Source organism: Diceros bicornis, chromosome 9 (genome assembly GCF_020826845.1).
Source record: "Diceros bicornis minor isolate mBicDic1 chromosome 9, mDicBic1.mat.cur, whole genome shotgun sequence".
Lineage (NCBI taxonomy): Eukaryota > Metazoa > Chordata > Mammalia > Perissodactyla > Rhinocerotidae > Diceros > Diceros bicornis.
In genome coordinates this window covers 54926591-54951557 of record NC_080748.1, presented here as the reverse complement: position 1 = coordinate 54951557, position 24967 = coordinate 54926591, and the positions used below count along the sequence as shown (strand labels likewise).

General features: G+C 37.2%; 1 pseudogene; it reads right to left on the bottom strand.

The window, feature by feature from the left end:
• Positions 1-23344: 23344 nt before the first annotated feature.
• On the bottom strand, positions 23345-24237 carry LOC131410003 (translocon-associated protein subunit alpha-like; annotated as a pseudogene).
• Between the last annotated feature and the right edge of the window lie 730 nt (positions 24238-24967).

Genomic DNA, 24967 nt, shown 5'->3' with positions numbered 1-24967 from the left:
AGCCCACACCACGGCACGCACTTGGAAGGCTGAAGGACACCAGCTGGAGACTATTTGCCTGATCAGTTGTGAGGAGACAGGAATTGAGGAGGTGGGCATGTGGGGTTAATTGTTGGCGTGGTGCAGGGAGATATGGAACAGTGGAGGACACTGTGAACACTTGAAGAGTGGAAAGGCCTGCAAGGAAGAAGGAAGTGGCTCTGAATACCCATGAGTGGGGAGTGGGGATTGCTTCGTGGTTTCTAGTGTTGATATACTTCTTGCGTAAAGCAATGCTCTTTATTCACTTTTGTTCTTGGTTCTCATTTGATCACTCAGGTTCCACTCACTTCTCATGAAATTGTCACTGAAGATGGAAGGATTAGTAGTCACCATTTTCTAAAACTTTTTTCTTAAGATCATTTAACAAAATGCAACATTTGGTAGATTCATATTTTTATGAGAGTTTTGCTCAAGGAAGAAAATATCTTATAAATGGACAAATTTCACTATTTTTTCTTTCTTCAGAAATTCCCAGTTTTTTACAGAATTTAAACTGGTGAAATAGATGTGGAAACAAACGTGTCTAGTGGGGTTGCTGACTATGATCTTATGTAAGAACCACCATTGAGGTGGTTGGGAGGAACCCCGATGACTGTGAAGTCTCACTGTTGTGAACTTTATGCAATATTTTTGCCAAGTTTCAGTCTCCACCCCTGCCCAGACGTGTTAAAAATACAGCTTCCAGAAATGAAGGGCGTGTTAAGTCCCAGTTGTAAATAGAGATGAAATACTTAATCCATTAAAAAAAATTTAAACATTTTCAAAGTAGAGAGAAAGAGAAAAAAAAATTTTTTTCTTAAAAGATTCCTTTCATTTTTTTAATGATAATTTTTGGTTTATTTTTTAATAGTTATAAAGAAAATGTAGTCTCACTGTAGAATATTTGGAAAATACAGAACACTGAAAAGAAGATGAAGATTAAATTTAATCATCCCCACCCCTCCTCTGTCAGAGATAGAGGGTTAGCACTTTGGTGTGTTTTCTTCTAGTCCCTTCTCTCTGTTCTATCAAGTTTGTGAATAGTTTAAAAAGTTAGCTCCATATTTTATAAATATTTTTGTGTCCTGTTCGTTTTTACATAACATGAACCTCTTCTAGTGTCATTACAAAGCTTTACAATAACCTATTGTATAGAGGTAATATAACTTATTTAACTATTCCCCTTTTGTTGGGCATTAGTTATTTTCTAATTTTTCACACTTGTAAGTAAAGCTGCTATTTTCTCCCATTGCCAGTATTCTTGATCATAAATTGAAGACCATGTTATTTCTTTAGATTCCTAGATGTAGATTACTGTATCAAGGAATGGAATCATTTTTAAGGCTCTGGATACCTATTGCCAAATTGCTGTCCAGATAAGTTGTATCTATTTATTTTTCTTTTGTAGTGCATGAGAATTTTCATCTCACTGTACTTTTCTCAGAATTTCTCATTAAAATATTAGAAGAAAATTATATTTATTTTCGTTTTAATGTATATTTCTTTAATGAGAAGTGAAGTTGAACATTTTTTCCCATAAAAATGTACCACTCATATTTCCTCTTTAGCAACTTCTTAGTCTTGTATGCTTACAAAGCCTCTTTCAATTTCCACTTTACCCTTTCTCTGTTCAGAGTAATTGGGAAGCTAAAATCTGTATTTTTCCCTAGTCCCTAAATGTGAATTGAGTTGTACCAATTAGATACACGAGCATGAGTTTTGAAAGGGGAAGTGGAGGCTGATGCCACTATTCTGTAGTGGGGCTGGTGGACTAGTGGCCTCTAGCACATGTGGATGTTGGCAGTGCTCAGATTCTACATTCCATTGTCTAGTCACCAGCTTCATGGATGTGGGGTGCTTGCTATGTCAGCAGTAAAGTCCCAGCAAAGCAAAATTTGGATTCTGGCCACACTAATATGACCTTCAAGGCAAAAGCCTTATTGTGGGTCTCTGATTCCCATTTCCCCAGCCATTGCAAAGATTTGGAAAGCACCTAATACCCTCTCTTAAATCCCTTTCTGATAGAAATATCTGAAGTGGTTTCTGTTTCCTGCACTGAAACATGGCTGATACATTGCCTATTCCTTGTCTTCAGGATTCTTTCCTCGTGGCATGTCTGCATGGGTCTATGTATATATTTTACTGAAGACTTTTATTGATTTTTTTTGTATATCAATGCAAAAAAATCAAAACTAGTGTTTAATAACCCTTTTCATAAAAGGTTTTAAGCCACTATACTCTAGTATTAGTATTAAGATATCTATTAGTATCATTTTGGTGGTCTGGTGGTTAAGATTCCGTACTCTCAGCACTGCAGCCCTGGTTCATTTCCTGATCAGGGAAACATACCACCCTCTGTCAGTTGTCATACTGTGGTGGCTGCATGTTGCTGTGATGCTGAAAGCTATGCCACCTGTATTTCAAATACCAGCAGGGTCATCCACGGTGGACCCATGGGGGAGACTCCAGACTAAGACAGACTAGGAAGAAGGACCTGGGCACCCACTTCCAAAAAAATTGGCCATGAAAATCCTATGAACAGCAGTGGAGCATTGTCTAATATAGTGCTGGAAGGTGAGAGGGTGGTGCAAAAAAATCTGGCAGGATTCTGCTCTGCTGTACATGGGGTTGCTAGGAGTCGGAATTGACTGGACAGCACTAACAACAAATTAGTATTCTATATTCATTCCAAGAGCCTTTTTTTCTTTTTCAATACTATCCCAAGTAGTGATTCTTTTTTTTTTTTTTTATTTTATTGAGGTCATAATGGTTTATAACATTGTGTAATTTCCAGGGTACATTATTATATATCAGTTTCTGTATAGACAACACTGTGCTCACCATCAATAGTCTAGTTTTTATCCATCACCATATATATGTGCCCCTTTACCCCTTTCATCCACGTCCCTGCACCCCCTTCCCCTCTGGTGACCACTAATCTGTTCCCTTTATCCCTGTGTTTATCTCCTACATATGATTGAAATCATACAATATTTGTCTTTCTCTGTCTGGCTTATTTTGCTTAACCTAAGACCCTCAAGGTCCATCCATGTTGTTACAAGTGGGATGATTTTGTCTTTTTTATGGCTGAGTAGTACTCCATTGTGTGTGTGTGCGTGTGTGTGTGTATAACACATCTTCTTTATCCATTCATCAGTTGATGGGCACTTGGGTTGCCTCTGCATCTTGGCTATTGTGAATAATGCTGCAATGAACATAGGAGTGCATAAATCTCTTTGTGTTGTTGATTTCATGTTCTTTGGATAAATACCCAGTAGTGGGATAGCTGGATCATATGCTATTTCTATTTTTAATTTTTTGAGAAATCTCCTTACTGTTTTCCATAGTGGCTGCTCCAGTTTGCATTCCCACCAGCAGTGTATGAGAGTTCCCTTTTCTCCACATCCTCTCCAACATTTGTTATTTTTTTGTCTTGGTGATTGTAGCCATTCTGACAGGTGTAAGGTGATATCCATTGTAGTTTTGATTTACATTTCCCTAGTAATTAGTGATGTTGAACATCTTTTCATGCGCCTGTCGGCCATCTGTATGTCTTCTTTGGAAAAATATTCTGCCCATTTTTTGATTGGGTTGTTTGTTTTTTTGTTGTTGAGTTGTATGAGTTCTTTATACATTTTGGAGATTAACCCCTTGTTGGATATATGATTTGCAAATATTTTCTCCCAGTTGGTGAGTTGTCTTTTTGTTTTGTTCATGGTTTCCTTTGTCTTGCAGAAGCTTTTTAGTCTGATGTAGTTCCATTTGTTAATTTTTTCTTTTGTTTCCCTTGCCTGAGTAGACATGGTATTTGAAAAGATACTGCTAAGACCGATGTCAAAGAGTGTACTGCCATTATTTTCTTCTAGGAGTTTTATTGATTTAGGTCTTACATTCAAGTATTTAATCCATTTTGAGTTAATTTTTGTGCATAGTGTAAGATAATGGTCTACTTTCATTCTTTTCCATGTTGCTGTTCAGCTTTCCCAACACCATTTATTGAAGAGACTTTCCTTACTCCATTATATGTTCTTGGCTCCTTTGTCGAAGATTAGCTGTCCGTATATGTGTGGTTTTATTTCTGGGCTTTCAATTCTGTTCCATTGATCTGTGCGTCTGTTTTTGTACCAGTACCATGCTGTTTTGATTACTGTAGCTTTGTAGTATATTTTGAAGTCAGGGATTGTGATGCCTCCAGCTTTGTTCTTTTTTCTCAGGATTGCTTTGGCTATTCACGGTCTTTTGTTGTTCCATATAAATTTTAGGATTTTTTGTTCTATTTCCGTGAAGAATGTCATTGGGATTCTGATTGGGATTGCATTGAATCTGTAGATTGCTTTAGGTAATATGGACATTTTAACTATGTTCATTCTTCTAATCCATGAGCATGGGAGATCTTTCCATTTCTTTATGCCTTCTTTGATTTCTTTCAATAATATCTTATAGTTTTCAGTGTATAAGTCCTTCACCTCCCTGGTTAAGTTTATTCCTAGATATTTTATTCTTTTTGTTGCAATTGTAAATGGGATTGTATTCTTGACTTCTCTTTCTGCTAGTTTGTTATTAGTGCATAGAAATGAAACTGATTTTTTTAGGTTCATTTTGTACCCTGCAACTTTGCTGTAGTTGTTGATTATTTCTAACACTTTTCTGGTGGACTCTTTAGGATTTTCTATATATAGAATCATGTCAACTGCAAACAGCGAGAGTTTCACTTCTTCCTTTTCAGTTTGGATTCCTTTTATTTCTTTTTCTTGCCTAATTGCTCCAACCAAAATCTACAGTACTATGTTGAATAGGAGTGGCAAGAGTGGGCACCCTTGTCTTTTTCCTGTTCTCAGAGGGATGGCTTTCAATTTTACACTGTTAAATATGATGCTGGCTGTGAGTGTGTCGTATATGGCCTTTATTATGTTGAAGTACTTTCCTTCTATATTCATTTTATTGAGAGTTTTTTTAAATCATATATGGATGTTGGATCTTGTCAAATGCTTTCTCGGCATCTTTTGAGATGATCATGTGATTTTTATTCTTCATTTTGTTAATGTGGTGTATGACATTGATTGATTTGCGGATGTTGAACCACCCCTGCATTCCTGGTGTAAATCCCACTTGGTCATGGTATATGATCCTTTTAATGTATTGCTGTATTTGATTTGCCAGTATTTTGTTGAGGATTTTTGCATCTATGTTCATCAGCAATATTGGCCTGTAATTTTCCTTCTTTGTGTTGTCCTTGTCTGGTTTTGGGATCAGAGTAATGTTTGCCTCACAGAATGAGTTAGGAAGCATTCCATCTTCTTCAATTTTTTGGAATAGTTTAAGAAAGATAGGTATTAACTTTTCTTTGAATGTTTGGTAGAATTTTCCCAAGAAGCCATCTGATCCTGGACTTTTGTTTTTTGGGAGGTTTTTGATTAACTGTTTCAATCTCTTTACTTGCGATTGGTCTATTCAGATTCTCTATTTCTTCTTGATTCAGTTTTGGGAGATTGTATGAGTCTAAGAATTTATCCATTACTTCTAGGTTATCCAATTTATTGGCATATAGTTTTTCATAGTGTTCTCTTATAATCCTTTGTATTTCTGTGATATCCATTATAATTTCTCCTCTTTCATTTCTAATTTTATTTGTTTGTGCCTTCTCTCTTCTTTCTTTAATGATTCTGGCTAAGAGTTTGTCAATTTTGTTTATCTTCTCAAAGAACCAACTCTTAGTTTCATTGATCCTTTCTATTTTTTTTTAGTCTAAGAGCCTTTATTTCTATTTTCTGGGTTTCAACTCTTCTCATTAATTCCCTTAATTATTAATGTTTTAAATTATGAAACATATTTTAGTTTTGACACATTTAGAAAACATAAAGTTTATAGTCATTTTAGATTTTAAATAATTTTTACTCTTATCATTAGTATGTTTTTATACCTGCCAGGGAAGAGCTTCCTTATTTTTCTTTAAAAGTCTTTTTTGGGTTTTCATATCATTTATTATTTTCAAATGAACTTGAGAAATATGTTATCAAGTTCCAAAAAGTAAGTCATAGGCTAGTTTAGGAATTATTGACCTCTTTATATTCTTGAATCTTTCCATTCATGAGTATGGTTCACTCATCATTTAGTCAGATCTTTTTTTCATCTTTCAGTAAAATATCATAGTCACAATTTTCTTAAGATATTTACATTTCTTGTTAAGATTATTCACAATCTTTTTTCCATTATATTTTAAATCAATTTATATTTGGCATCTGGGGAAGATATAGTTTTGATGTACTTTGTTATATCTGACTACATTTTTTTTCCCACTGGATTCTCTTTGATAGGATTACTTTTCTTACTCTTTAACAACCTTTTCTGCCTCATACTGAAAATTCTCCACTTAGAGATGTAGGTATTTTAATAATTTTCCTAAAGAAAAAAGAAAGATAATGCTATATTTATTCAAATAAAACCAACACATACTTACTATAGTCTACATGTACCTGATTCTTTCTCTAATAGATACTAATGAGAATATAATGAAAAGTTTCCTATTTATATGGAGAAACAAGGCATACGTGTATGCATTTTTGAACAGTAGTGAATTATTTAAAAATAACTGAAGAAAACATTCTGGAAAAGGTAAAACCATGGAGACAGTGAAAGATCAGTGGTTGCCAGGTGTTCAGGTGGAGGATAGGGAGGGATGAACAGGCGAAGAACAGATTTTTAGGGCTCTGGAACTCTTCTGTATGAAAATGTATTGGTGGATACGTGACATTCTGCATTTGTCAAAACTCATAGAACTGGACAACACAAAGAGTGAGCCTTAATGTAAACTGTGGACTTTAGTTAATAGTTGTGGATTGATATTGGTTCATCAGCTGTAATAAATGTGCACACAAATGCAAGATGTTAATATTAAGGGAAACAGAGCAAAGTAGACCAGGAGTTTATGGGAGCTTTCTTTACTTTCTGCTCAATTTTTCTGTAAACCCAAAACTTCTCTAAAAAGTAAAGTCTATTAGTTAAAAATAAAATAGCCGAAGAACACAATAGGAAAGCTTTCACAGAATAGTGTTGCCAAATGCATAGTTTAGACAAAACTTGAAAGGGAACTCAAAGGAAGGAGGTATTACTTCAAGTGAATGTGGTCAGAAAGAATTGTACAAAATACCTAGTCTGAGTGTGATTTTGAAAGATCGACTTTGATTGATGGAGATTCGCTGAGTAGGTAGTGCTGGGAGGCTGGTTGTCCTGAAAAAAGCATGGAAGTAGAAAGGTGTCAAATGTAAGAGAGATGGCTAACAATTCCCCTCAAATACAACATTTTTCCAAATTGTGGAAGATAGGCTTTCCATGGAGTTTAGGATAATATTTTCGAAGTCTTTGAATGTCAGGCTAAAGTGTTTGGGCTTGAATCTTTAAGCAACAGGAGTCACAGCAGGGGAATAATATGACCAAGGTGAAATTTGAGTATAATATTTTAAAAGTAAAATACTCTAAGGTAATTGCAAAAGCCTTATGAAGGTACAAAAGGGGATAATATCCTTCTCCCATCCGGTTGTGATAAGATGATGTCTGTGGAGTTAGAGACAGAATTCCTAGAGGAGACACTGTTGATGCTCTAACCACAACCCCTTGGGTCCCTTTGTTTCTGTGTGCGCTGGCCCCCAGCTCCTGTGTGCCTTAGCTGCTAATAGCCGCACCTTCAGACTGCCTTCAGCCAACTGCCTGTGGACTACTGGAGCTGCTTTGCCTGCACATGTCAGAGCCAGAAGGCTCTGGGAGATTCTAATTCTTCCAGCCCCCTCACCATCCAGACCTCAGTTACTGACCTCACCAGCTTCTCCTGAGAACTTTTCTTTACTCTATCATTTGTACATGAAGCCTTATCTCAGAATCTGCTTCTGGGGTCTCTGACCCAAGAAAATTTCCTAATACAAGTTTTGTAAATGTTTAGCTTTAAAACTATAGAAAAATCTTTCCATCTCTCTGGGCATTCATTTTGTTATCTGCATGATGAGGTGGTTGGTCTATCGCAGTGATTTCTAAATTTCCCTTCTGCTTTAACGTTCTAAAATCCCAGCTCTAACTCTCCTATTGGGGTTCAGGGTGGGAACTGCAGTCCTGAGAAGATAAATCTCTGTCCTGTTCCAGGGTTGGCTCCAATTCCTCTACCTAACTTTTTAAAGAATCATCTCTATTAACAGCTGAGATGACAGTAGTCAATATACCAGCAATTAAGAACACATTGGCTTTATTAAAACAATTTGCTTAAGCAGCACAGGTAATTTGGGAAAAAGAAAATAATATGCGAATGAATGGGAAATTGTTAAACTGCAGAAGAATAATAAGCTGAAGGTGGAGAATTTTCATCACAACATGAAGAAAAAGACAATGTTTGAGCAAAGTAAATGGAAGCTAGACTTAAAGACAAAAGAGAGGAGGAAGGACATTTTTAAAATTTAATCAATAAACATTTAAATGGGAAAAGGATGATTGGAAGCCAATTTGAGTCAGCAAATATAACCTACCTTACTATTACTTTATTTTTGTCAAAAAAATCATTACAAAGTTTCTGGGGGATGTAGTTTCTATCAGAACTTAATCTTCTTGGAGCTTAAAAATATGACAATAGCTTTGAGAGGCAAAAATGGAAAGTCAAACATCTTAAAAGTAAGATTATTCTTGGGCAAAAGTGTGAAGAGAGCTGAGATCCTTAAGCATCTTTCTACCACTTCCTTTGATATTCCTCCTTCACATCCCTTCGTGGTCTCTGCTCCTCAGATGCCATAGCTAGCCAAACCTTCTCTCTAAGTTACAGTTTCTTCTTCACTCCCCAATATGGCCTCATCCTACTAAGGTTCTTCCTCTCTCCCAAACCATTTTTCCTTCCTCTGGCCCCTACTCTCTCATATGTATTAATGGATGGCAATACCTTATTAATTACCTTAAGAATCTCTGTTAATGTGTTGGGTAGGTAGCTGATTACCTTCTTAGATAACATTGTTTTAACCTTTAAAGATGAATTCTTAGCAATTTAGGCAATTATCGACCTGGCTGGGGGATGAGAATATTTTTGAACAAAAGCAGTATTTTTTTCTGGCCCTTTTTCCTAAGAGGGACAATGACACAAATCTGTTCAAATAAATTAATGTTGCCTTTTTGATGACTGCCCCATATGGCAGGAAGAGGTTTACATGCCAACACATAGGCTGACTGATGTGCCCCTCTAATCCCTTCATCGTATATTTGGACTAACAGGCACGAAATGGAGTAAATTCATTTTTCTGTTTTTCAGGGTGATATTTATTGACCTACATACCTGCTAATCTGTGTAATAGTTTATGCAGGAAATTGCAATTGAAGAAAGATCCTACATCATAGGAAGAGGGGAGGTTCCAGAGATGTAACTTTCAATTTATCAAGATGGGCAATGGATTCTTTCAGTGTTCCTCAAGTCACACAAAGGCTTGTTTATTGGTAAGGATGATCCCCAAAGCTTTGGGTAATATGACAGAAAACATAGATGACAGTAATAAGTACAATTTTTGTGAAGTTGTTGGAGCAAAAGCCTGATTATAGTAGGCTTAAGAGCAAATAGGAGAAGAATTAGAGGCAATGAATTGGACAACAAATTGACAGAGTTTTGCTGTAAAGGAGAGGAAAGAAATGGGCAGTAGCTGGAGGGTAAAGCTAGATCACGAGAGGGTTGTTTTTATCTTACAGTGGAAGAAATAACAGTATTTCGTAAATGGGAAAAATCAATGAGAATGATAAATTGATGATGTAAGAGAAAGAGGGGAGAATTGCTAGTGTGATAATCTTGGATAAATGAGAATGGGACCTGGCATGTAAGTTGTTGAGGGGTTGGCTGACTGTAGGAGCATGGAAAGAGCACAGAAACAGGAGTGAGAGCAGAGGGTCTGGGCCCAAATGGAGGAGGGTGAGTGCATGCGATGGTGGGAGCTTGTGGAGTTCTCTTCAAATTGCTTCAATTAACAGTGAAATCAGAAGCAAGGTCGTTGCAGAGAATGAGGATGGGGAGATTTGGGAAGTTTGAGGAGAAGACAAGGTAGGAAAGAGACATATGGTGATTAGAGTTTTGGGAATGAGGGATGGCCTGGGTATCCTGGGACTGGCATGATATGATTGTCCTACTGGTCAGTTAATGGTGTCTGGGCAGTTAATTATGGCCAGGCTGTGAGTGTTGGGCATGAGAGTTTTCCAGAGTTCTGAGTGTCATCTTGATCTTTGCTGATGGAGACTGGAGGAGGCTGTCAGACAGATGGATTACATTCAATGCACAGACTCCTTGTAACTTATGATGACATGTCACACTCAACATCATTTCCCATTAGATTGAGACTGAGATGAAAGTTGATTCTGCTAACCTAATGATTTTTGTCAGACATGCACTGATTCTAGGCTGATTGTTATGTGGCTCTTAGAATAATGATGTAAGAGGAGTTAAATTGAATTTTTAAAAAAGACCTTTCCTACTAAATCATGAGATAGCCACTAAACACAACTTAATTTTATTAATTTCATAAAACTATTAATACAGATAATTACTGTAGTTAAAAAAAAACAAATTCTACCATTCCAATGGGGGCATATTTGTGGGTGCCAGAAGCAGTTCCCCAAGTTGTACTTATTCATTGATTTATGTCCTTAAACCATGTCTCTGATGAAAATTCTTCAGCAGTTCCCTGCCACATATTGGAAGTACCTTCAGAGGGAGGCTGGGTGGTTTTTTAAGCCATATACTTGGGGACTGAGAAGGGTCATGGGAAGAACATTTTGAGAGCACTCTTAGACTTGAGGGGAAAATCCAATCCAGAAACCAATGTAAATAGCTTTCTCCTAGGAGAAGAGTATCATGTTTTTGTCTTTAAACAGTGTTAATTTCAATCAAGGGTGACTTTTTAGTTGGCTGAGAAATGTCAGTAGCCACTGACTTCAGAGTCCTCAGGAAACTCTGTTGGCCCTTGGCTAGAGGAGACGTGAAGGAAGCACGAGAACAAATGCCTCTAGGATGCCTGTTTCAACACATGCAGAATTCTTCAAGTGAAGCTGATGTTATTAAACCATCTGCTACAGGTCATTTAATACATAATTCATCCACTAAAGGAAAGTAGTCCCTTTCTAAGCCCAAAGCAGGGAGAAAATATGTCTTTATAAGACCAGTTCAAATTAATGCTGGCTGCTCCTGTCACTTTGAGTATAAGACGGGATCTAAAATGAACACACATGCAAATGACTCACGTAGATTTTCCCCAGCTCTCCTGAAAGACTGGGCAGAGAGAAAGGTAGAAAAAGACATTAAAAAGAAGTAATGAAGTATCTTTATTCCTTATGAAACATGCTCGGTCTCCGGGAGTATTTTTCTCCTATTTGTAGGTGAAGCGACTCTATCAGTGAGCGTGAGCTGTGTTTCCAATTACTCAGCCTAATGGAGGCACACAGCCAGGGACCGGGACATATCGCGAGTCTAAAATGATTCTGTACTTTGTGGAAGGCTCTCCTCTTTCCGTTTTCATGGGGCTGCCAGTATTAATTTTTACCTTTCTGAACTTGTGGAAACAAAGTCTTATTAGTTGAAATTTTCTGGAGATGTAGTAAAATGTTCAAGAAACAACTCCTATTAAGAAATTACTGAGTAGTTGCAACTTGGTCTTCACTTATATTTTTTTCTGGAGTATATTTTAAAAATTAAATAAATGGAAAGTTTAGTCTAAAAAGAACTATACCTATCCAAATTTAACTTCAAATTACTAGAGTTTCAGGTTGGTATAGCGCAAAGTGAATACTCGTAAACTATATATAGGTATTAGGATTTATTCATCACAATAATTAGATTAGTGTTTTATACTTATTTTATCTGAAAGGATAGATGAGTTTAAAGAATCAACATGTAAAGGATGATTGTATCAATTCAATGGCATTTTATTTACTTATATAACCTTAAAATTAAATGATTGTAGTGAAGCAAAAATTTGATTCAAGTACTGTGAACATTTGTGATGGTGATCAGCTAATTCATAGTTTCATTCATTCATTCATTCTTTCTTTCACTCATCAAGTAGTATTACACTTGTCCAATTTGTCAGAAAGTACACAGAGCACTGGGGAATGTAGCAGCAACCAAGGCAGACATGGTTTCCATGCTCAAAGGCCATGCTAGAGTCAGGTAGACTAGTATTAAACATGCAATTATAACAAAGTGTGATAGATCCTGTGATAAGACAAGTAGAGTTGTTAAAGGAACATATAGGAAGAAACATATAGGAACATGTTAGGAACAGTCCCGGGGTGGTAGATGATCAAGGGAAGCCCTCTCTAAGGAAATAAGCATAAGAGACTGGACTAAATACACTGACATGTACAGTGGGCTGCAGCCCACATTCTCTCCTTTTGTTTTACTGGAGACGTTTCTACTTAGAGGCCATCAATGAACAGTACCACTTAGGGACCAAAGTTCTATAATCCCCTGTTCTTTGACTTATTACCTTTTACTAGAGTTCCTTTTCCTTATCTTTGCACATTTTGGGGTATGTGGCACTTGGTAGACAGACACCTTGAGATTCTTGTTCTGTGTCCTGTTCAGGAGAGGAGAAGGTTGGGGTTACTATGGCATCAGCTTGTATTAATGATGGTTGAGGAAAATGAATCACTGTACTGCCCTCTATTCATATGATCTCTGGTATCAGCTCTTTTGCATATTACAACCTTCATAAATTCATGTGTGAAATTGAGATTATGTTCATCTGGCTACAACCTGAGGAACTGAAGTATATTTTAATTGCTGATATTTTGTTGTTTCATGTTAGTGCTGCCTAGGAAGAGCAATGTGCCTAAATAAGATGTCTGGAGTGGTGGCTTCCTGAGGGAGGGTCTGATAATCTTGGAGAGGTCAAGGGGAGCCCTTGATAATGATGCTGAAATATATAGTTGGAAAACAACTTGAAGGTTTTTCTCTGCAGAAGCAAACAGAGCTTGGGAGAATCAGAAAGACTTGTTCCTGATTGGCAGGATTTGAGCAATCAGCCTATTAGAAAAAAATCCTAAAGCGGGAACAGATGTGTAGGGTTGAAGGGACAAAGTCATGGGATGTGGGAATTTGGCTATGAGCCCAGAATAGGAGAAGTCAAAGAATTTCATGAGGGGTGTCCAGGCAATACTGCAGTGTGGGGATTTGAGTAGCTATAGGGGAAGTTTGAAATGGAATCTCTAGTGTGAAAATGGGCCTGCGTGGCAAAGAGCCTCAAGTCTCTAGAATGAAAATGGCTGCAAGTAATAGTTCAGCCTTTGACTGAGGGCAGAATATTAAGGGAACTCACAAGTTAGTCCCAAAGACACAAATGTCATTACAGTTATGGTCAAGCTATTTTACCAGCTGCATAAGAAAGAGAGTGGCTGAACAAGGCGAAAAAAATTTTTTTAACTTCAGCTAAACTGAGTAATGATGTGAAATGGGAAGGACTGGGAATTCTTGGTCTATGGAGGAGAAATTATTTATGAAACTCTAGATAGTGGCACCAAATTGTTATCCATATAAGCAATGTCTCTCCCTGTCATGTTCTGGGGCCGTGTTTCTCTTCTCCAGCACCAAGTCCAACCACTAGCCACAGTCATCCTAGTTAGTGTAGTGGGATGATGACTCCATGGGGATGGTTGAGTCATTCTATGCCATGTGAGGAGGCACTTTGGATGGAGACTTAGTGATTCCCACTTGGTCCTCAAGGCTTGTCCATTTCTACTGATAGATAGCTGGAATGTAGAAAATACAACTTTAAATAGTGGGAGATTTTCAGAAAGGGATCAAGAGTGAAACCCTGAGGTATATGTCTTCCTGAATTTGAAAGAGTGAATCTGTGTCATACAAGTTAAATAAGATGTAAAGTTTCCACTTAATTGAACTTAATTGGGAATAAATTCCCAGGAAGATGTTTTTAACCCATCAATTCACCTCCTAGGGTAAACTTATAAATTGAGAAGCTCTCTGGGCTCATTGCGGCCTCTCTTTGGGGATGTGTGAGATATGCCCCCTTGGCTGAGTGGTAGGGGGTGCTACCTTCTATTCTCAGCCAAACAAGAGTGTCTTGAAGAGGATTCTCTTTGAACTTGGAAAGCCATGTCATGTGGTTGGGAGACACAGAAGACTTGTGTCAAGCTTAGGCCAGAGAAAGCTCAAGTACATCATAGCCTTGGGTGAGTCTGACCGCAGGAGGCAATCAGAGGGTGAGAACTGGAGGTACAGCCAAGAAAGCTCTGCCCCCAGACTCTCAGTTTGCCCAGCACTGTGGAGTTTCCTAATTCATGGCACTTTCAGTAGTAAAATCAGGGCAGTCTTGGGCAAACTAAGATGGTTGGTCACCTTAGATGTTGTCTTAAGATTGATCTCCACTCCTAGCATTTGTAAGGGCTGAGTGTTTCTTGTGATCTAGATATGAGCCACGTGGGAGAGAGAGCAAACATAGGGTCATCTTGGGTCCTGTCCAGTAGGGCCACCTTGAGGGGTACAGGAACATCAGTAGAGAGCATTTTGGAGCATAGCCAGGGGCTAAGAAAGGAACCCAAGTGGCCTCTTGGAATAGATATTTATTTGGTCTGGGGCACTGCAACTGTAGGCGAGCAGGATCTAGCAGGGAACCTCTGAAGAACCAATGAAAGCATTCCTAGAGAGAAAAAGTCATCTTGATCAATCTCCTGGGTACCACGTCGGGATGCAGCTTTCACCATCTGGCAGGCCCAGAATATGGGAAGGCACCTACCCAGGAGAGAACTGGCCCATCCTCACTACCTCCTGCTTCAGCTCTGGCCAGGGATGAGACAACTGCTGGAAGTTAAGTAGGGGCAGAAGTCTGTTGGGTGAAATTGCAGAGAAGTGCCATGCTCCCTTCTCTTGGCAGAAGGGAATAAGACATGATACTAAATCGAGTGAAGATATAATACTAAGTCAAGTCTGGAGTTTTGATATCTTGAGCTGGACATTCTTATTATTGCATTTGTTACTGTATTAGCTTAAAGTAACTAGAGTTTACCTATTAACCAAGAATCAGCAATAGTGCCTTCAACAGACAGAGTGTTTTTCCAGATGCAAAGGAGGATTATATCCACTGAATGTAATTAAAAGGGACCTGGGAGACAAAAATAAAGTTATATAATATTTGTGAAACAAAGCAGTTATAGAAATTAGGCTATTCGTATCCTAATGAGAACACACACAGTAAATAATAAAGAAAACGCCACGCCTATTCTGAAACAGTAACTCCTAACCATGACAGTAAGTATCATATGTTCTGGATATCAAGCATGCTTCTGCTTTAGCTTTCTGTTTCCATTTTGAAAGGATCCAGAGTTGATGTCTGTGTGCACTGCTATTTGGGCTTCTTACATTGGGAGAATCTGATCTTTTCAAGGCCACACTTCCCAGCAATCTGTAGGCTCTAACTTGCCGTGGAAGCAAATATGCAGGCATCTGGAAGGCCCACACTGCAAGAACAGCTGCTAAAAAGCACCTCTTTCCCAAAGAAGAGTCCAGACCATTTATCACAGCCAGAGGCAATGCATGAAATGACTGTAACAAACAAATGAATGAGTGCCCAATAAATCACAGTAGCTTGATTAATCAATAAAGATATTGATTTTTTTTAGTGATATTTCACATCCCCTCTCCTCCCTCAACCAAGGGATTTACACAGGCTACTGAAAGATAAATTTATCTTCCATTCTTTGGGGCTTGTATTTGACCCAGTGTAATAGGAATTGATCATTATCTAAATGTTGTTTTGGCTGGAATGTTGTAATTCGCTGTATTACAATGTCTGGAGTTGCTTGTACAGGTACCATCGTCTCTAGTTACATCTTTTTATAATACAGACTAATGCTTCTTATCAGGAATCCCCCTGGAGCTCTCCTTTCCCAGTTATATGCCAATGAAGAAAAATAATCCCAATCATAGTAACTCTCCTAACGGGGGGGCCATATCAGTGAAAACTGTTGTTTACCAGCAGCTGGCGCTCTCTGTAAGAATCTTACAGGAAGGAAAAGGCCAGATGCTGTGCTATGATCCCAGTGCTTTATCTTCTTCCTGTGGAAGAAACGTTCCCAGTTCCATAGGGGGAAGCATGGATTCCTTCTCAGACTCCTGGTACTGGGGGTCTTGGTTAGGTAGAACGTTTGTATGCTTCTTTTGGGATAGAAGAAAATGAGAGGCAGTTTGCCATCACTGGCACCTTGCAAGCACATTCCCAGCTCCCTCACTGGCCTCTCTGTGAGGAGTGCCCAGCCTACATCACGGGGCTGGAGAAGCCTCCTCGTTCTCTCCTTTGTCTAAGGCAACCTCGGAGGACTAAGTACCAATTCATCCAAAGTTTGAAGTAGTAACATGTAAAAGATGAACAACCTTAACCACATGATTTGTGGTTTTTTAGTGTGGAAAATGGCACTGGGTATTTGTTAATGAGTACTGATCCCTTGTAATGCCAGTTGACATATCTTAAAAAAGTTTTTCTCTGTCTCTTAGCTGGTCTTTTATCTTTGACTATACTTTATATTCTGGTGTTCCTCTTTTTTGTTTTTAATTTAAAAACATTTCTTAAATCTCTTCTTAATGTGTATTATTTCCCTAGATGAGCCTATCCAATTGCATGATTTAAATATCATCCATATGCTGGGGACACCCAAATATATATCAGTTCTTTATTCTGAACCCCAGACTTACACATCCAGCTGCTAATGTTGCATCTCCACTTAGATATCTCATAAACATTGCTACCTTAACACAGACAGAATGGGACCCTCGATATTCATCTACCCTCCAACCTATTCTCACCCCATTTCAGCAAGTGGCATTGCTATTGACTCAGCTTTCTAAGCCAGGAATTACTCAATCTAGTCTTCAGAGTTGACAGTGAGACTTTTTACAGGGTAAATCTAATTGTATCATGTTTAAAGTCCTTCATTGTCTTCCCACGGAACTTAGGAGAGTTCAAAATCCTTATTGTAGTCTTCAAGGCTGTGCATGATCTGGTTCTTGCCTACCTCTCAGGCCTCTTTTCATCCTGCTGCACCCTAGCTAGGCTGAGCTCCCTTCCTTTTCTGAGCACACTAATGTCTTTCCTGCCTTAGAACATTTGCCCTTACTGTTCCATCTGCCTGGAACCTATTTTACCCCATATATCTTATCTCAGGTTAAATATCACTTCTTCACAGATGCGGTTTGTAACTCTCCTATCCAAAGGAGGTCCTTCTCCTGTTGTTCTCAAAATATCTTTATTTCCTGCAGCCCACTAATCTCTATATGTAATTATTTTCTTCATTTACTTGCTTGTTAATTTAGTGTCTTCCCCATCCCTCTCCAAAATGTTCTTTTGAAGCCAATGACCACATATCTCATGTTGATTACCGACAATAGTCAGTTCCTAGGCCTAGTTCAGCTTCTGGCACCTACAGGCATTCAATATAATATTTGTTGAATAAATAAATGTCAAAAATGATGAGTAAACTTACTAGACAATTGACCTTCCTGCTATCAAATCATTATCTGTTACCAAATAACTGACACCTTGTGCTGGTGAGGCTATGAGGCAATGGCACTCTCAAGCATAGTTGATGGGACTATAAATAGGTATAACTTTTCTGGAAGGCAATCTGGTAATAGAAAAATATAAAATGTGTATGCTATATGATCCATCAACCTTACTTTTAGAAAATAATCACAAAATGGAAAGAGATTTATGCTCAAGGAGTATATCATAGAGCTATTCATAATAGCACCAGATTGGAAACAACTCAAACATCCATTAAATTGGTTAAGTAAATTATGGTACATAAATGCAATTGAATAATAGGTGACTACTACAAATGGTGTAGATCTGTATTTATTGACATGGACAAATGTCCATGACATATTGTTGGGTAAAACTCTCAGATAACATATATTATGTACAAATATTATGATTCCTTTCATACAAAGTTGTTTACATTGAACAGTATGTACATATAGATCTAGAGAGAAAATGGAGGAATGTTTATTCAAATGTTAGTAGTGGCTGTACCTTGGTAATGGAAATTCAAGTGATTTTTGCTTTCCCTGAGTTGTTTGGTTTTTACAAGGAGAATGTATGCTTTTTATACTAACAATAAAACTATTTTTTTTACCAATATACCTACTTTGTTGTTGGACTCAACTGATAATATTTCATTTGGAAATATTTAATATGTATTCACAAATAAAGTTGCTCTGTAGTTTTGTTTTATGGTTGTTTTTTTGGTTTTTGGCAGCAGGTTTTTGATAGCAGGTTTAGCTAGTCAAATTAAAAAAAAAAATTGGAATGATCTTTTTTGTTTTGTTTTTCTATGCTCCAGAACAGTAATACTAAGGAATGATCAGATTTTTAAACCATTAAAATATCTAGGTTAGATGAACAGAGATCGGGGAGGTGATGTTTCTTTGGCAACTTTTAAAATATCTTCTGTGAAGGAAAGTACCTCAACGTAATAAAGGCTATTTATGACAAACCCACAGCCAACATCATACTCAACAGGGAAAGACTGAAAGCCATTCCTCTGAGAACAGGAACGAGGCAGGGCTGCCCACTCTCACCACTCCTGTTCAACATAGTACTGGAGGTTTTGGCCAGAGCAATTAGGCAAGAAAAAGGAATAAAAGGAATCCAAATAGGTAACGAAGAAGTGAAACTCTCACTATTTGCAGATGACATGATTTTATATATAGAAAACCCTAAAGAATCTGTTGGAAAACTATTAGAAATAATCAACTACTACAGCAAAGTTGCAGGCTACAAAATCAGCCTATAAAAATCAGTTGCATTTCTGTATGCTAACAATGAACTAACAGAAAGAGAGCTCAAAAAGATAATACCATTTACAATTGCATCAAAAAGAATAAAATACCTAGGGATAAATCTTACCAAGGAAGTGAATGACCTATACAATGAGAAATACAAGACATTATTGAAAGAAATTGATGATGACGTAAAGAAATGGAAAGATATCCCATGCACGTGGATTGGAAGAATAAACACAGTTAAAATGTCTATATCACCTAAAGCAATCTACAGATTCAATACAATCCCAATCAGAATCCCAATGACATTCTTCACGGAAATAGAAAAAAGAATACTAAAATTTATATGGGGCAACAAAAGACCCCGAATAGCTAAAGCAATCCTAAGAAAAAAGAACAAAGCAGGAGGCATCACAATCCCTGACTTCAAAACATACTACAAAGCAATAGTAATGAAAACAGCATGGTACTTGTACAAAAACAGACACACAGATCAATGGAACAGAATTGAAAGCCCAGAAGTAAAACCACACATATATGGACAGCTAATTTTCGACAAAGGAGCCAAGAACATACAATGGAGAAAGGAAAGTCTCTTCAATAAATGGTGTTGGGAAAACTGGACAGCCACATGCAAAAGAATGAAAGTGGATCATCTGCTATCGCCATTCACAAAAATTAACTCAAAATGGATCAAAGACCTGAAGGTGAGACCTGAAACTATAAAACTCATGGAAGAAAATATAGGCAACACACTATTTGACATTGGTCATAAAGGAATATTTTTGGATGACATGCCTACCCAGACTAGGGAAACTAAAGAAAAAATAAACAAGTGGGACTTTATCAGATTAAAGAGCTTGTATAAGACAAACGAAACCAGAACCAAGATGAACAGACAACCCACCAGCTGGGAGAGAATATTTGCAAAACATACATCTGACAAGGGGTTGATCTCCATAATATATAAAGAACTCACACAACTGAACAACAAAAAAAACAAAGAACCCGATCAAAAAATGGGCAGAGGAAATGAACAGACACTTCTCCAAAGAAGATATACAGATGGCCAATAGACACATGAAAAGATGTTCAACATCATTAATCATCAGGGAAATGCAAATCAAAACAACACTAAAATATCACCTCATGCCCGTTAGGATGGCTATAATCACCAAGACAAAAAACAACAAGTGTTGGAGAGGATGTGGAGAAACTGGAACCCTCATACACAGCTGGTGGGAATGCAAACTGGTGCAGCCTCTATGGAAAACGGCATGGAGATTCCTCAAAGAATTAAAAATAGAGATGCCCTATGATCCAGCCATCCCACTACTGGGAATCTATCCAACAAACCTGAAATCAACAATCCAAAGAGGTTTATGCACCCCTATATTCATTGCAGCATTATTCACCATAACCAAGAAGTGGAAGCAACCAAGTGCCCCTTGACTGACGATTGGATCAAGAAAATGTGGTATATATATACAATGGAATACTACTCAGCCATAAAAAAAGACAAAATCGTCCCATTTGCAACAACATGGATGGGCCTGGAGGGTATTATGTTAAGCGAAGTAAGCCAGAAGGAGAAAGACAAACACTGTATGATCTCACTCATATGTGGAATATAAATCAACACATGGACAGAGAAAACTGTATCGTGGTTACCAGGGGCAATGGGGGTGGGGGGTGGGCACAAGGGGTGAAGGGAGTCATGTATATGGTGATGGACAAACAAAAATGTACAACCCAAAATTTCACAATGTTAAAAACTATTAAAACATCAAAAAAAATTTCTAACAAACACCAAAAAGAAAAATAAAAAAAAAATTTTCTGTGATTATTGGATTATTCTGAATTACTGATTGTTTGATTAGTCAGTTTTGGTATTTCATATTTTACTAGAAGATTCTTTATTTTCAAAGATACTGAGATGAAATTTAAATAATTTTATTACAAAAATAAAATAATATAATTCTGGTTTATTTCTGTTTTCTTACTTTTGCTCAGTTAGCCTTACCAAGGTTTTGTGTATGGTATTGTTTGTTTGCTTCAAAGTAATGCATCTTTGATTAATTGATTTTACTGAATTCCTATTTTATAATTAATTTAGTTCAGTTTTTAATCTTTATTAGTAACATCATTCTAATTTTCTTAACTTCGTTTTCTGAATTTTTGAGGTAAATATTTTGTTCATTTATCTTTATTTTTATTTAATAACAAAAAAGCTGACTAGTGTACTTACCACTATAATGTGGTAAGTAAAAGTCAGTAAATCTCATTTCTCATTTTCTTTTACATAGGCTCCCTCTGGTAAGGATGATCCAACAGAGGAAAACCTACATACAAATGTAAATTTTATAATTTAAAACTCGGAGGTCTATCTGATAAAATTTGGGTAAATGGTCCCTTACAAATAGAGAAATGAGAATAAACATTTACAATACTTTATTTTCTTAGTGAGATTTAAGAGGACATTGCTCTCCTAAAATGATAGCTGATAACCTAAAAAGGGAGCAATGTAAGACCAGGAAAGATTTCTTACTGTTTGTATAATTAAAAGGGCAACAGTGAATTGTAGATTACATTTTATGAAAACCATTGCTTTATTAAAATACAAACTCAAAAATTTACACAAAATTTATGAAATAGTAGATGGAAATTCAAGAAAAGAGACTTGGAGGGTATACATCTAATCTGCATGTAATAAAACTTATGTGAGCGAATGGGGGAAATAAAATAGAAATTGTCAAAGAAATTTAAAAACAATCTGCTATGTTGAAGATTCAAGTATAGAGCAGAATAATGAAACCTAACTTACATTTAGATAAAGGCTGTTGATTTTTTGGGGGTTTTAAGGATAAATAAGAAACCTGTTGATATTCAGGCATAACAATCAGATCGCCTATGAAGGTAAAATCACTAAGGCAAAATTCCTCCTTGTATCAGTCATTGGCTGAGGGTCCTTCCTCATTCTCTTGAAAGTAATTGCCTTCTCCAACAGGCAAATGCACCCGTATTAGGAACAGCAATGTCCTCTGCTTGCTCGCCTTACCATTTTGCTCATGCCAGGAGGGAGCCAGGGATGCTTTAGCAGGATCTGTGTGGATTCTGGAATCTGGCCACTTTCAGAGCTTTAGTGTAACTGATTAAATTATTACTGCCTTCTAGGAACTGATAACCCACTTCCTCTTCTGTTTTGAGTTGAGGGAAGGGAAGGGCATTAATTAAGTTATGTTGGGGAAATTCTTTCAATTATGCCCTGCACAGGCTTTTTCATCACCTCTAGTGGCTGTAGTTTGGTAGGTCTTTGCCTCAATCTTGTTTAGTCTTCATTTTACCTTATGGAAAGCCCTTACAACTTTCCAGCATGTGGATGGCACTCTTACCTAATTTCCAGTGATGATTACTGATGATATTTCTTTAGATGTTTGAATGAGAGTCCGTAGACGGAGTGGAATTAAAGATATGGCCTCAGATTGCCATCTTGTAGCAAAAGTCTTCAAGGTGACTTCTTGTGGAGACACTTATTCCTATCTGTCTGTACCCCATGTGTCCTACTTGGGGGACATTTGGAGAGTGAATGGGTAACTTTTGATTTGGATGTATGTCCCTGAGACATTTCTTTTTTGTGAAAGTACCTGATTATCTGTTTAGTTTCTACAATAAGAACTGTAACATATAATTTAGGTATTTAAGAATTTATGAAAACTAACAAGTGCTTTCTAGAACATAAAAAAATTATTAATCATTGTTTATTTAATAGTGAACATTTTATAAATTATTCTTACCTAAGTCAACGTTTTCCACTTAACTCAAAGTTTGTCCCTGTGTGTATGTGTGTGTGTGTATGTGTGTGTGTGTGTGTGTGTGTGTGTGTGGTTTATATAGCAAAGTGAACAGAAATTTTTATGCTTCACAATTTTGTCGCTGGAAGCGCCCATAAATTTCTTGAATGCTTGGGAAGTTTTCTCAACTTGTGTATTAAAGAAAAGAGCAAGAAAAGACAATAGCTTTTTTTTACTGCTAAAAAGCAGCTACCTCTCCTTGTTTTCTTAGAATACTATTTGTGAAGCAACAATAACAGGCTAATCTGTGCCCTCAATGTGGATTTGGAACTATTTGAGGGAAGACATAAATTGTTTTCTTTCACACAGTTCTAGGCATGAAATCCACCATCATGTTGGGCAAATATATATTGTGTTTTGGGAGAGAAATACCAGAATCTGTCAGTAAGAAAAGACACAGGCACTATATTTAGTATCCTAAAGGCATACTTCAGGCAATACAATGATTCTGATGAGACCAACTATTTACACACAGTACACACAAACACGCACACACACACACGCCCTGATTCTAGTGGTTTTAGAAAAAGCCAATTTGTGACTTTACAGAGTGAATGTGGTATGTTTTTGGCATTATTATGGCAGTTGACTCGGATTACTCAGTCTACACATTTGTTGCTGTTGCCTTCTATGGTAATATTGCTTCTCTGGGTTAATTCCCTTCAAACTGAAAAATACTGGGTCAATTAAGTAAAGACCAAATTGCTGCCCAAAGGAGCATTTGCCCATCAGATCCCACTGAGCTCTTCTGTGCCTATTTTCTGGGAAGGCTTCTGGTTGAAACTTTATCAATTTGATTCAGAGTTTTGTGAGGAATGAGTTCACATTAGCATCACTCTGATTTGATGCTTCTATTTCTATTTTCCATATGGAATTCTTTTGATTTCTAAATTCCAGGAGTTGCTAAAGTTCAACAACAAATAGTAGCTCAAAACCAGCAAGAAACCTAAATGTAAATATCGTTTCTTCATCTAACATATCCTATCTTTTATTAATTGTAACTGTTTGATTGAAGATAGCGTCTTGGAATACATTGCCATTCAAATCTTTGAATTTAGATTCATGACTAGATTACAGGGTCATCCCATGGGCTCTCAAGGAAGAATGAAGGGGCACTCACAGTTGCCTGTCTCTGGAGTGGCCCTACAGTGTTTATATGGAGAATTGTGATATTCTGGTTATAAAACTGGTGATCCTGAGGATAATGAAATGAAGCATCTCATTAACAACAACGTTTTCTGTACCCTTGTGTGTCAAGTCTATCAGGAAGTTCACAATGCCATTTTGTTCTCTCCTTTTATAAATAGGATAGATGTATCTGCCCTTGTTGAGGCTTTGGGTTCCCCAAATACATCTTCTTCCTTCTCCTGACAGATCTGTGGCTTCATCTTTTTCAGCTTCAGCTTCCTCATTTGCATTATTGAATCTTTCACTTGTTCTTCATCCACTTTAATATCTTGAGCCATTGGTGATTAGTTTCCAGGCCCCTCTCTGAACAAGAGGGTGGCAGACAAGACAATCAAGCATGGTAGAAGAAGGTGAGGGAAGAGTCTCATTGTGTGGTCAGTTAAGTGTCCAGTTCCTGTCCGTGGTTCTCTCAGGGCCCTGGCAGTGGTAGCAGCATTAGTCTTCATCTAGGCTTTGGGTCAGTAGGGCTCCACTGTGGTTATGATTCTCTGTATAAGAGTTACACTATCATTAACTGGGAAGGAAAAAAATCAAGGTCATTTGGGACTCTATTGATTAAATAACATGTCTTTTGTGCCAATAGACCAATCATTTATATTGCAACCATTTTGTTTTGGGGGAATTTTAAGTAACATTTCTCCACTCTTTTATTCAAAAATATTTATTAACTTCTAAAATGGGAGTGGGATAAGGTAGTCTTTAGAATTCCTACTATCTACCAAAAATTGCAGTGATTATTATTCTTCAAAATGTTAATATTTAATTCATTTATTATGTACCTTTTTATTATAACATTTTTATCCCTTTGCTCAAGGGGTAATATTGTGGCCAGTGAAATACAAAACACCAAGGCCAATCATTCTAAGTTTCAAAGCTTTTGGGAGTGCAGATTGAATTCTCTGCAGGAATTTTAGCCTAGAGATGACACTAATTCAGTCCCTGACATAGGCAAGTTAAAGTCAATGGGATGCCAAATGGAACCAAGTTTTGCTTTCCCTAAGTCCATCTGCCTCAATTTCAGCTTAAGTATCTCTAGAGAAAAAGAGAAGTCTCCAAATGTGACATTGACTTCTATGCCTTCATTAATCCAAACCAAGATGAGAGATATTGGATCCTT